Source organism: Pelodiscus sinensis, chromosome 13 (genome assembly GCF_049634645.1).
Source record: "Pelodiscus sinensis isolate JC-2024 chromosome 13, ASM4963464v1, whole genome shotgun sequence".
Lineage (NCBI taxonomy): Eukaryota > Metazoa > Chordata > Testudines > Trionychidae > Pelodiscus > Pelodiscus sinensis.
This window is the reverse complement of record NC_134723.1, coordinates 15,036,769-15,050,450: the sequence shown is the minus strand read 5'-3', so window position 1 is coordinate 15,050,450 and position 13,682 is coordinate 15,036,769. Positions and strand designations below refer to the sequence as shown.

Below are 13,682 nucleotides of genomic sequence, written 5' to 3'. Positions count from 1 at the left end.
CCACCAACCACCCAATCCTCCACTGCGCCCTAAGTAATTGCATCCTTAGCCCACTGCTGAGTCAGTCTACTGAGACCCAACCCAGACTGCTTCCCTTCCACCCAGACACATGCAGGGCTGCAGCAGAAAGTGGCACGTCTGTAAGGCAAGCCAGGAGGTGCTTGGCAGCACTGACCTGAGTGGCCCGCGCCCCCTTTGTCTGTTGCTGCAGCCTTGCCCTCCCTCCTCCCCCATACGGTTGGGGCACCAGTGCTGGCTGGGGGGCGGGGGGAGAGGAGGAGCGAGAGAACCCTAGAAGAGTTAATCTGGTCCTGAGGCCTTGAATCTCAGTCCTATTCTCTTCCCCCCTCCCCCCCCCCACCTGCTGAAGCACCAGGGAAGTATTTCAGTTGAGGGCCTCATCATTGAAGGTTGGGGGTTTTGGAGGGGCTTTTTATTCCTTCTCACTTGTGTGGTCCCCAACTGATTTTTCTGTGGGGCAGTGGTTCCCAACCCAAAAAAGGTTCCCCACCCCTGCCATTAATAAAGAGAGTGTTGAAACCTTTTTGTGTTGGACATTATATTTTACTTTATTTAAAAATGAAGCGAGCCCAACAAGCCCAGTTGGGGCTCAGCTTGCATTTGGCCGCAGCATCCTCTCCCCAGCCCCAATCTGGCTGTGACAGATGGAGGGGGGTTGGCAAGCATAGGGAGCAAGGGGTGCAGATCCCTAGTTATTATATATTGTCTGTTACAACAATTTAATAGCAAATAATAAACACCACAAGCATAATAGCTAATTTGCATGTGTAACCACTTGCAGCCAGATTTGAACCTTGAACCTCTGTGTAAGAGCTTCTACACCTTGAGCTTTAAAGTTAGCTGGCTCTCAACTTAGACTGTAGAGCTCACTCATTCTTATCTTTTACTGTAAGTGGTCTGCCACTACATGGAACAGTGAACCACGCCCCCTAAGTGTGGGGATTACCCATGAATCATACCTGGTATCGGTTTTACCTTTCTCCTTTTGGGATGGGGATTCTGCAGTCATATATGAGAGTATAATTTCTTATTTGATTTATATGTTGATTCTTAGACCAATAAAAAGCGAGTGTTTGCAGGAGGTGGTAGAAAGGAATCCTTTACTATGTAACTGATGTAACCATTCAGTTTCTCACACAATACTATCTTTTGAGTTTTGGTAGTTTATAATGTTCTCAAAAGAAAATACACCTGTTTAGGGCTCACATCAGAAAGGGGCTGATGTCTTACAAAATGGTGACATGCCTCACATATAACATATGCTGTAAATACTCGGCATTTGCAGGCTTAACCCTACATTTCTATGAAAAACTAAGGCCCGTTATTTACGAAATCTGGTAAGAACAATAAATACAAAACTTTATACAGGCAGTCCCCGGGTTACATGGATCCGACTTACATCGGATCCCTACTTACAAACGGGGTGAGGCAACCCCGCACTAGCTGCTTCCCCCCAGCAGATCAGGGAGACGCGAAGCTAGCGCCCCCGCCAGCAGACCAGGGAGATGCGGAGCAGCTTTTCTCAGCAGACACCTCAGCTTGAGAATAAAGGACTGAGGGAAGTGAGGTGTGGGAGAATAAAACTGAGCTCTGGAGAAATGTTTGGCTAGAGTTTCCCCTACAATATGTACCAGTTCCGACTTACATACAAATTCAACTTAAGAACAAACCTACAGTCCCTATTTTGTACGTAACCCGGGGACTGCCTGTATTCCATAGCTAGAAAATATAATTGTATCTATCTTTAAACCTTCAACATAAATAAGTGGTAAACATGTTGCTTTGTCTTCCTAATTTTATGGAACATGAAGGTCATTTGAATGCATACCACTATTTGTTATGCCTCATGGTTTTAATTTATAGCCCCAATCTGTCCTAGTAAAACTAAAAGAAAATGTGCCTGGAACATAGTAGGGCAATTATTACATTAAAAAGCCTGGCACTGTAATGGGGGAATGCCATAGAATGGCATTATGCTTATTGTGACTAGAGAACAGGAAATGAGTTCAATTTCACAACAATAATTTTCTTTTCCCCTCCCAAATGCTGGCTGATGAGCAATTCACATATTGTTATTAGAAGTTAGGGAGGTGGAATCATTACCTATTTTGACACAGTGCTGGTGTCACTGATTTCAAGAGTAGTAACATCAAGCCTTTAAAAATATTTTATATACTTTGCTCTTAATTTAATATTTCACAGGGAAGACTATGTCAAAGAAGCACCTGTAGTGTTATTATTTTTGTTTAAAAAATTACTTTTGAAATAATTAAGATCCTTTTGAATATACCCAAACTTTAGAATCGAGAGAAAACTACCAGAATTAATTAAACAGACAAAAATACAAAGTGTTATTTTCATAGGCTAATTTTGCTTTTTATTTTCCCAATAAGTGGAAAGAATGGCTTAAAATCATACTTATTTCATGTGTTTCTCTGTACTGTCATTTTCAGATAATTCAGCACCACAAAATTAACACATTAACTCCCCAAATTTTCACATTTCACAGATAGTAGTAATGTAAAATCACAATGTAGAATTAACGAGCCAGACAGTCTATTGATATTAATCAGCCAATTTACAGCATCAGAGCATCTGGCCAGAAATGACCTCTCCTCGTCTGTCAAATTCCCTTGTTTGGGACCACTCCGGTCTCAAGGGTGCTGGACAAGGGAGGTTCAACCTGTAGTATATTTTGGAAAATAATGCAGAAATTTTGTAGAAAAATTTCAAAGACCAAAATTCACTTAGTTTGTTCTATAATTCAACTATAGGAGTTGGGGGAACATTAATTAGTTCTCTAATTAAAAATAAATCATTGCCCTTTCCTACCATCTCTGCATGAGCAGAAGAGAAGACTCAGATTTTGGGATGATGACAAAAGAAACAAGAGACCAACTCTTGGTAGTTAGTCTATAGTTAAACTACAAAGAAAAAGAAAAAGATGCAGAACTCATGATGAGCTGTCTAATCCTCCCACTTTAATGCACATCTGTTTCATCAGCTGATTGAAATTCAGAGCTCCTGCAACAGAACATAGTTTTAGCATTTGGGAGTTGCTTTGGCCTCCACCCTTTAGTTGAGGAAGAACTTTATGCAAGATAGCAACTTGACATCATAAACAATACAAATATTTTAAAGAGGACCTGATATTTTATGAAAGTTCTGATCTGATAGAAGAATTTATGGCCTTGAAAAAGCCTTTAAGAAGTCTAGATTTTTGAACCTTTTAAAAGACTTTTGCAACAGGAAATCTATTTGTTTGAGCATCACCTAACAATAAGAAGTCCTTATCCTAATTAGCATTTAATATAATAAAATAATATGCGGATGTGTGGCATTCTCACAGATCAAGTGATAGGCTGTTTATAGGAAATCTGCAGAAAATACTCCTGTTTTTAACTATTTTCAAAAGTAAGGTCATGTCTACTCTACAAAATTAAGTCAACCTAACTTACATGGCATACTTCCAGCACAGTAAATACTTCTCTTATATGCGTCTAAGCTTTGCTCCTTTTGTAAGCAGCGTGTATCCTCACCAGGAGCAATTGTACTGTGTGTGCTTTTAGGGTATGTCTGCACTGCTGTGCTATTTCAGGATACTTTCAGTATCCTGAAATAGCTATTCTGCATCTTTTGAAAAAGCTCATTATTTCACAATATAACGGCCTTGCTATTCCGACACCACTGTATACCTTGTTCCACAAGGATTAAGGGACATTTGGAATAGCGGTTTATTACAAAATTTGGCGCTGTGTAGATAAATAAGCTATTTTGAAATTAACTCGAAATAAGGTACACAATTTGTGCATCTCTTGGTTCTGTCTGTCAGAAGCTGGGAATGGGAGATGGGATGGATCACTTGATGATTCCACTGTTGGAAGATAGGCTATTGGGCTAGATAGACCTTTGGCCTGACCTACTATGGCCATTCTTATGACAGTGACTAGGTCCCTGAGGTGAGTTGGCCAATCCTGACTGTAGCAACCATGTCTTCCAGGTAGGCCGGTGGATAGGATTGATGTGGCTGCAATTCCTGGTCCATTAGTCTTTGAAAGGTAACTATGGTGCCACATAAACCAAAGGGCATAGTAATTAACTGAAAAAGGCCTATGAGGGCCAAGAAGGCTGTCTTGGCATAGCAATCGGGATAGAACAGATTTGATAATAGGCCTTAGTATAATGCACAGATGTGTTGGCCTTCACTGATCTGATCAAACAGCTGGTCAAAACATCTAGTAAGCACTGACGGTAGAATTTTCACAATTAATGGAAGTCTGCACAGAACTGAATAGTTCCCTTCGGTTCAGGGACGAGGACCTTTGAACTACACCAGCGACTTCACAATTCTGCCGTCATACCTAGCTTTAACATCTTTGCCTGTGTGAACTGGGACTTCAACCTTTCCAATATTGGATAGGCCTTTTGACTTGACTTAGTTCTAGGTTTTATATTACTTTGATGGGTCACTAGGGAAGTTTGTCCTGGAAATGGGAAAAAATACATTCTCATATGCCCACCCTAGACTCTCTAATTGTCCTCTCTGGCCTGGGAACATCCCCTCCCTAAGTGGGGTCCCATTAGCATCTACCTCAACCAGTTTTAGGAGCAGGGGTCCTAAATGTTCATGTCCGTCTTCTGGATGGATCAAATGTTTTTCCTGTGCTCTCCATGACCTTAGCAGATTTACATGGTAAATCTGCTTTGTTCATCACTGCTTTCAGCAGTAAACCCCATAATCAATTGGACCTACCCTGAACTTGGCTAGATATTTTTCTCTGAACAAGGAGGCAATAAGATAACTTGGTTGCCCAGATGAAATAACCTCATCCTAACACTGAGTATACTATAGGCCTGGCTCAATTGGGCCTGGACAAACTGATCAAGACTTTCCAGCCTCTCCCTCGTTTGCAGAACTTAGTGTAGGACATTCAGTGAGTGGGTAGGCTGTATGTCTATGACTCCTTGACCTGATCTAAGATATCCTGGGATTGTCTGCTATAGAGAAATTAAACAAAAAAAAAAAAAAAAAAGAGAAGCCAGTAGATGCCTGCAGCGCTTCTTGTAGTGCAAATAAAAGATACAGCAGTAACTGATTGAGTCTCTGACTTCTGTCCCAAAAAACTTTTTCAGCACTTTAGGGCTTTAATAAACTATTCAACTAGCACATTGGCAGTGAGGCAGACAAACTGACTGGGTCCCTGAGAAAGGCGGGGCGGAAGAAGCTCCCTGCCCCTGGAAAGGACAAGAGTGGGGCAGCCAGCCCTCAGCACCTTTCAGACTGCACGACAATCCGTGGTCAGCCCTCAGAGCTTACTGGAGCATGCCATTTGGTGCTCTGGCACTGATTTAAAGGGTCTGGGGCTCCAACTACTGCAGCTACTACAATAGCATTTGTTGGGACACCCCCCCACACTTTGGAATTGCTAGGCCTGGAACAGTTACTCCCTTCACCCACACCCCTTTCGGTGGGCCTGGCTATTGGTCTGAGGATGACAGACCAAGCATGATCAAACCTTTAAGAGGGATGAGACATAAAGTTTGTCCCCTGATCAGTGATCAATTCTGAGGGAAAAACTATTTTAGAAAAGATGTGCAGGTGCTCCCATGTGAAGTAAGTTCCAAAAGTAAACAGTCTGAGTACTATGTAGCGTAGTCAACTAGTAGTAAAATACATTTGTGGCCCCAAGAACTTTTCTCAAGGGGCCCTGTGATGTCATTCCCCACCATTTTAAGTGAGATTGTTGTGAGGTGGAGAGGAATCAAGGAACCCCAGTCTTGTCCCCTGTCTTGTACCTTTTCGCAGTCTGGGCAGGACAAATGAAAATCTGCTACTTCCCAAAACATTCCCAGCAAAAGGAATCAGATGGGGCTGGCCCACGAAAGCTCATCATCTACTAAACCATCTTGTTAGTCTTTAAAGTGCTACATAGTCCTGTATTTTGTTTCAGCTACACCAGACTAACACGGCTACATTTCTATCAGTAATCTTTCAAGCATCTTTGCTTTTCCCAAATGTCTGGCCATCAGGACAAAGAGTACTAATCTCAACAATTCTCACTGAGCAAGCTTCGGAAACTAGAACTGGATTCTGGCTCTTTCATATGAGGTTGTTACTCCACCCAGTAAATAATTTCATTGCATAATTCAAAATGAGGAAATTGTGGGTGGAGTGTTCCAAGGTAACTTCCCCATAGATTACAGCTACCTGGCTGAAGCATTCTTGGAAGGCCCGAGCAGTGGTGAGATCAAAAATGTCATCTGGAGCAGGGGCCCTACTGAGCTACCTGCCCCACTCCTTGGCCTCCGGGGAGAAGACATGCATCTGACAAAGTGGGTCTTTCCCCACGAAAGCTTATGCTCCAGCACTTTGGTTAGTCTATAAGGTCCCACAGGCGTCTGGAGCAGGGTTTGCCATCAGCAAAATTGGGTTGCTAGAATGTTTTAAAGGATCACACAGCAGCTCTTGTCCCACGGGACTGCTAGGGTTGCCCCTCTGATCTGGGCACTGCAACCTCTGAGGTCTTACCACCACCCAGATTTGGTCCAGGCATTGTGATGACAAGATTCCAGATAGACCAAATTTGAGTGAGAGGTACTGCAACCCATGTGCCAGGTCACAACTTCATTCACACAAATTTGGTCCAATAGGGGAGCATAGTGATCAGAGGTGGCTGCTCACTGACCCCGAGGGGGAAGAACCCCTCTCCGAGCCCAGATGGGCTGAGACGTGTCCTGCCCCTTTAACTCCCCGGAGGCCAAGGGGTGGAGCAGGTAGCTCAGTAGGGCCCTGGCCACTGGAGAAAACCAAGGCCTGCCCTGAACTCCCAAGCCAGGAGGGCCCTGAGGACCTTGCAGAGGAGGAGGACTGGCCCGGACTGCCGAACCCATGCTCTGAAGAGGAGACCTTCTTTACCCTGCCTGAGGGTGCAGACTACGACGGCCCCGAGAACTGGCAGCCCGTGTGGGGCCAGGTAGCTACCAAGGGGGAGTTAGGAAGTAGCCCAGGGGAAGCCAACAACTGTCAGGCTAATCTTATAAAACTTTAGAGTGTGACAGAAAATTGTGGGCCGGATCCCTGCTGACCTCAGTGGCAGCCAGGGCTGCCACTGCTAGGGTCCTGGGCTGGGACGTAGTGGAGTAGGACATAGCTGTGTGTGCAGCACATTTCATTAGGGTGTGCACCCAAATAATTTTTTTTAACAGTACTCTTTGACCCTCATTAGCTACACCTCCTGACCCCCATTAGCCACACCTCCTAACCCCCATTAGCCACGCCTCTGGAGGTAATACTTTCGGGTCAATATGGACACATTACCAGAAATAAAAGGTGTCATGTGACACACACACACCCACTCCCCCCAAGGACTTTTCCCACCATCCTCTTACCAATAGGGATTAGTTTGGCCCTTACCAAACCCCCCTCATGCAACTATCCTGCAATTGCATTAACCCAGTGTGTGTGACATTAACTCTGGGGCAGAGAGGCTGGGGGAAGTGTTCCCTCTAAGAGTTTCCTCCCATGAGCACAATAAATGTTGTGTTATGCACCAGTACTGAGTTTCTGGCTTGTTTGGATGTGCCACTGTGGCACCCAAATTATTAATAAGTATTTTATAAACCTTTACCTTTTCCCTCTGCTTCCCTGTCTCCTCCCCTTGCTCAATCAGCTCCCCTGGTGCCTGCTGCCTCCCCCAACCCTCACCCACCTCTGCTGTCCTGACTCCTGCCCTTCTCACTGCCCTCAGACTTCCTGAGATCTGCCCCCCTCCACCAGCCCTTCTCTCCCCCCATGTGCCCACTCCTCCAGTAGCCCCACTCTGATCATGTGACCTACCCCTCTTCATCCCCTCTTCCAACACCTCCCTCTACACACCTGCCCTGCCTCTCTCCTCTGGTGCTGGTCCCTCCCCTGCAGGTGTCTGCCCTTCTGCTTCACCCCCAGAACCCCTGGCACCTGCACCTTCTCTTACCCCTGCACCCTCCTGGTGTTCCCCCTTCCCTCACTGCCCCGGCCCCCTTTTTCCCTGATGCCCACCCCCTCACCACTCTCTGCCCCCGTTCTCCTCAGGCCCCTGTGCTCTCACACATGCCTTGCTCCATCCCTGCCTTCCTCATGCCTACCCTTTCAAGCCGTCTCCCAGCACCTTCCCTTCTCCCCTCTAGCTCCCAAAGCCCTTCCCCTCTCCTCTCCTAGAATCATCCTGTCTCCCCCTCTCACTGACACTTCCCCTCCTGCCCTTTTCCTCATTGTCTCCACTTGGCCCCCTGGCATTTGTCTCTCTCCCCCACCCTGTCCCTTGGTGCCTTCTCCTTTCTTCTCCTGACCTGCTCCCCTCCCCTCAGCACAAGCCCCTTCCTCTCTGACCCTTTCCCCCTATTTTTCCCTCCTCTTCTGGTCTGTAACAGAGTTCTAGGGTCGCCTTGACTATCACCCTTCTGGTGCTCCCCCTACTCTGTCTTTCTTAGGTTTCTCAGCCTCCTTTTGGGCCACAAACCCCCACCTCACAGTCTCTGGTTCCCAAAGTTCTGGCAGTCTCCCCAGCACTTGGTGCCTGCACCGAGTCTGACTTGTAGGATGACCAGATGTCTGGTTTTCTACCGGACAGTCCAGTTTTTGGGCCCTCTGTCTGGTAAAAAAAATCCAGAAAATACCTGAAACATGCAATGTCTGGTATTTCCTGTTTTTCCGGCTGGGCGCGAGACTGAAGCCTAGCGGCAGCGGAGGAAATGACTGGAGGGTGGGGTGCAATCGGCACTGGGAGCCTCTAGTTGAGTCTGGCGTCTTGGGGAGGAGGAGAAGCCCTGTCCCTGAGCATGTTGTGGAGCTGCAGCTGGTAGACCACCCCCCAAAAAATTGGACACACTTGATCGGAGGCAGATGAGAGTGCGGTGGGGCTCCGGCCAGCGAAATTTCGCGGGGCCCTCCCTTTGACACGGCGCATGCGCGGGGCCTCGGGAAGCGCAGGGCCTGAGGGAGCTGCCCCGCTCATCCTGCCCTAAATCCGCCGCTGCACTTGATCATGGACCAGGGGGAGGGACTGGACGGGGGGCAGGGATGGCCAGGAGGAAGGGAGGGTGGGAAGCAGAGCTGGTGGGGGTCAGGTGCCACAGGGCTGGCCGGGAGGAAGGGGGGCCCGGAGGAAAGAGGTGCAGGAAGCAGAACTGGGTGGGGGGTGTCAAGGAACGCCGGGTTGGCTGGGAGGAAAAGGGGGGATGGAAAGCAGCTCTGGAGAGGCAGGGGCCAGCCGTGCTGCCCCCGACCTCAGCCCTTCCCTCCCTCCCTCCTCGGACCAGCCGCGCTACCCCCGGGCCCCTCCCACTCCCGCTCCCGGATGAGCTGTGCTACTCCTGACCCGACCCCACACACATGCACCAGCCACACTGCTCCTGATCCCCTGCCCGGGGCACACCCCCCACCTTCCCGCCCGGGGTTTAAACTTACCTCGCTTGCCTCGGAGGCAGGGTGCGGATGCTGCTCGATGAAAAGAGTACCTTTTTAGAACAGAATATTTGATTTTCAATTTCAAAATAGTATTTCATTTCAATTGTAGCTGGACACCCCCCCACATTTGCTATTTCAGGTGCAGTCTGAACTGTTATGCCAAGCATCAGAGACTCCCCAACGATGTTAGATGCTTGCTTAAAATTGTATTATTCCTTGGCTGCTTCCTGTTGGAGGCAAAGGAGAAGTAAGGGGACAGTTAAAATGGTGGTTGTTCTTTCTCACCTGTTAATGTTATTTGGTTCCTTAAACTGTTGGAGTGTTGTCTGTTAACCCCCTAGCCCTTCCCTGAGTGAGTGCAGAAGAATGTCTGAGGTAAATAGCAGGAGTAAACAACAATGCACACGGCCCCCAGCAGGGTGTGCACACGGCCCCCAGCAGGGTGTGCACACGGCCCCAAGAGGCCTAGACTCAGAGGCTGCATGTGGCTGATCCTTGAAGGAGAGAGGGACAGAGACACAGTGGTGGTGGACCATCAAGTGAAGCCTCCCAGAACGCCCTCTGCTCGGATCGCCTGGCCAGTGGACCAGCTTAGGAGTCAACTTGGGAAGATCAAAGAATATGAACTGCCTTCTGCTCGCCTTATCGTCCTGCCTGGGACTGTAAGTGTGATTGAGTGTATGAATGAGATTCCCCTCCCTTCCCAGTTTTAGTTGAATAAAAAATCCTTTACACTCCCATGTGGTGATCCCCTCTCCTTAGTGTTTAAAGCAGTTGCAATCCACATCCCCTTGCAACACTTCCAAGGATAGGTAAAATTAATTATGATACAATATAAAATTAGGTCAAAATCAGAATGAAATATTCTGACAAACTTAAACAATTTTTATTCAAAATTTTGCTTCACAGGAAACATTCAAATTGGTTTTCATGCCATTTCTGAACAGAGATTATTTTTTAAATTAATTTTTCATATGACAGAATATCTGGTTCCTGCCCAGCTCTGCCTATCTACTATTCTTATGTTGGGTATGTTAATGCAGGTTCCTATTACATATGTGACCTTTTATTTTGCCATTCTAAACACACCAGAATTCAAGAATGAATAATCGTCAAGGCAAAATTAATGCCATGTCAGGTTTGGTATAAAGCTAGTCATAGCCTCTGGCCATTCATTTTTATTCATTGTTAAATTTAATTCATTGTGAAAGATCTAAACTTTAGAAGGAAGGTAGAAGATTTAAAACTAGGGCTGTCAAATGACTAAAAAATGTTGTGATTAATCATGGAGTTAAAAATTAGCCGTGATTAATTGTGCTAAAATTAACTGCACTTTTATACAATAATAGAATATAATTTATTTAAATATTTTGAATGAGTTCTACATTTTCAAATTTTCATTTTAAAATTGATTTCAATTACAAGACAATACAACCTGTACAAAGCTTACTTTATTTTTCATTACAGATACTTGCACTGTAAGTAAACGAAAGATACAGTATTTTTCAATTCACATAATACAAGTACTATAGTGCAATCTCTTTATTATGAAAGTTACACTTAGAAATGGATAATTGTGTACAAAAACCTGCATTCAAAAATAAAGCAATGTAAAATTTTGGAGCCTACAAGTCTACTCAATCCTACATTTTGTTTAGCTGATCACTCTGACAAAGATGTTTGCTTATAATTTGCAGGAGATAAGGCTGCTCACTTCTTGTTTACAATATCACCTGAAAGTGGGAACATGGCACAGCTCTGTTGTAGCAACTGTTGCAAAATATTTGTGTGTCACATGCACTAAAGATTGGTATGTCCCTTCATGCTTCCATCATCATTCCAGAGGATGTGTCCATGCTGATGATAAATTCTGCTCAATAATGATCCAAAGCAGAGTAGACTGACGCATGTTCATTTTCATTATCTGCATCAGATGCTACCAAAAGAAGGTTGATTTTCTTTTTTGATGGTTCTCTTCGTTAACTTCCACACTGGACTGTTCTTTTGAGACTTCTGAAAGCAGTGCCACATCTCGTCCCTCTCAGATTTTGGATAACACTTCAGATTCTTAAATCTTAGCTTGAGTGTGATAGGATTTTTTAGGATTCTCATAATAATATTACTTTGCATTTTGACAAATCTGCTGTGAAAGTGTACTTAAAACAAACATGCTGGGTCATCATCTGAGATTGCTGCCACATGAAATTAGCAGCAGACATAAATTCTCCCTCAAGAAGTTCAGTCACAAATTTAATTAGCACATATTTTTAAACAAATACAGGCAGTCCCCGGGTTACATGGATCCGACTTACATCGGATCCCTACTTACAAACGGGGTGAGGCAACCCCGCACTAGCTGCTTCCCTCCAGCAGACCAGGGAGACGCGAAGCTAGTGCCTCTCCCAGCAGACCACGGAGACGCGGAGCGGCTTTTCTCAGCAGACACCTCAGCTTGAGAATAAAGGACTGAGGGAAGTGAGGTGTGGGAGAATAAAACTGAGCTCTGGAGAAATGTTTGGCTAGAGTTTCCCCTACAATATGTACCAGTTCCGACTTACATACAAATTCAACTTATGAACAAACCTACAGTCCCTATCTTGTACGTAATCCGGGGACTGCCTGTATCCTCAGCATAGAAGCATATCCTCAGGAACGGTGGATGAAGTATGAAGGGACTTATGAATGTTTAATACATCTGGCACATAACTACCTTGCAACACAGGCTTCAAAAGTGCCATGTGAACACCTGTCCTCACTTTCCAGTCACATTGTAAATAAGAAGTAGTCAGCATTATCTACTATCAATGTAAACTTGACCAAGAGACAATTTGCAGACATTAACTTCAAAATGTCATCAATCTCTTCTAAAATTCTATATCTTCCCTTCTACGTCATAGAATGAAAAATGTTCTACACAATAGCAATAATTTATTGCAAGTCCACAAGTGATTGCAATTTCCCTTGGATGCCTTCTTTTAAACAGCTAAATTCAATCTGCTGGTAAATGATGTATTTAAAAGCAATCACATACGCATGAAGTTTTACTTCTCTATATAGTGTGATGTTCTATTTCTCTTCTTTAGTTCTAATTCCAGTTCATCCAGCCTCCCATCCACTGTAGAATATGAACAAAACTCACAAAGCAGTGAAAGGTTAAGATCAGTCATGCCTTTTGCCTATGTCATTTCCATTCCCTCATTTTAATAAAAATCTGGTTAGCAGATACATTACTAATGTCAAAAGTCACTAGTAATAATATTAAACTCTGTAAGTATCCTTGTAAAGGGGTCTTATGTGTCAAGAGATACTGATAGTTTAGGAATTACAACACAACCATAATGATGACATAATGAATGACTTGTGTGCACAATACCAAAAATATATAATGTTGCTACTTAGGCTTGTATGAGCTGCTGCTTCTATGGCTTGTTCAGATTCTATTCTATCTGAAGAGCTCTCTAATCCATTTTTTTCAGAAAAATAGAGATTCAGTTATTTATTGTATGCATGTACAGGCAGTCCCCGAGTTACGCGGATCCGACTTATGTCGGATCCGTAGTTACGAACGGGGATTTCTCGCCCCGGAGAACTAGAGCAGCGGGACGCGTGGTCCCGCTGCCCGCCTTCTCCGGGGTGAGAAAAGCTGCTCCCCGTCTCCCTGGTCTGCTGGCGGAGCCAGCAGACCAGGGAGACGGGAGCAAAGCGGCGGAGCACCGGGGGCCGGACCCGCGGCCGCTTCCAGATCAGCTAGAAGCGGCGCGGGTCCTGCCGGGTGCTCCGCCGCTCTGTGCAGCGTCTCCCTGGTCTGCAGACCAGGGAGACGCTGAACAAAGCGGCGGAGCACGGGGGCCGGACCCGTGCCGCTTCCAGCTGATCTGGAAGCGGCGCGGGTCCAGCCGCTCTGTTCAGCGTCTCCCTGGTCTGCAGACCAGGGAGACGCTGCGCAGAGCGGCGGAGCACCCGGCTGGACCCGCGCCACTTCCAGATCAGCTGGAAGCGGCGAGGGTCCGGCCCCCGGTGCTCCGCCGCTCTGTTCAGCGTCTCCCTGGTCTGCAGACCAGGGAGACGCTGCGCAGAGCCCCGGAGGACCCGGGCCGGACCGCGGCGCTGATCTGGAAGCGCCACGGTTCGGCCTGGATCCTCCGCAGCTTTGCTCCACGTCTCCCTGGTTTGCTGGGGGGAACGCAGCTAGTGCCCCCCCCAGCAGACCAGGGAG

General features: G+C 46.1%; 1 long non-coding RNA gene across 1 annotated transcript; it reads right to left on the bottom strand.

Moving 5' to 3' along the window:
- Positions 1 to 2,396: 2,396 nt before the first annotated feature.
- Positions 2,397 to 10,284, bottom strand: LOC142831207 (uncharacterized). Its single transcript, XR_012906854.1, has 3 exons — positions 9,752 to 10,284; positions 9,467 to 9,496; positions 2,397 to 3,045 (listed from the first exon to the last, which is right to left on the bottom strand). It is a non-coding gene; the product is annotated as an uncharacterized LOC142831207 (long non-coding RNA).
- Positions 10,285 to 13,682: the final 3,398 nt, after the last annotated feature.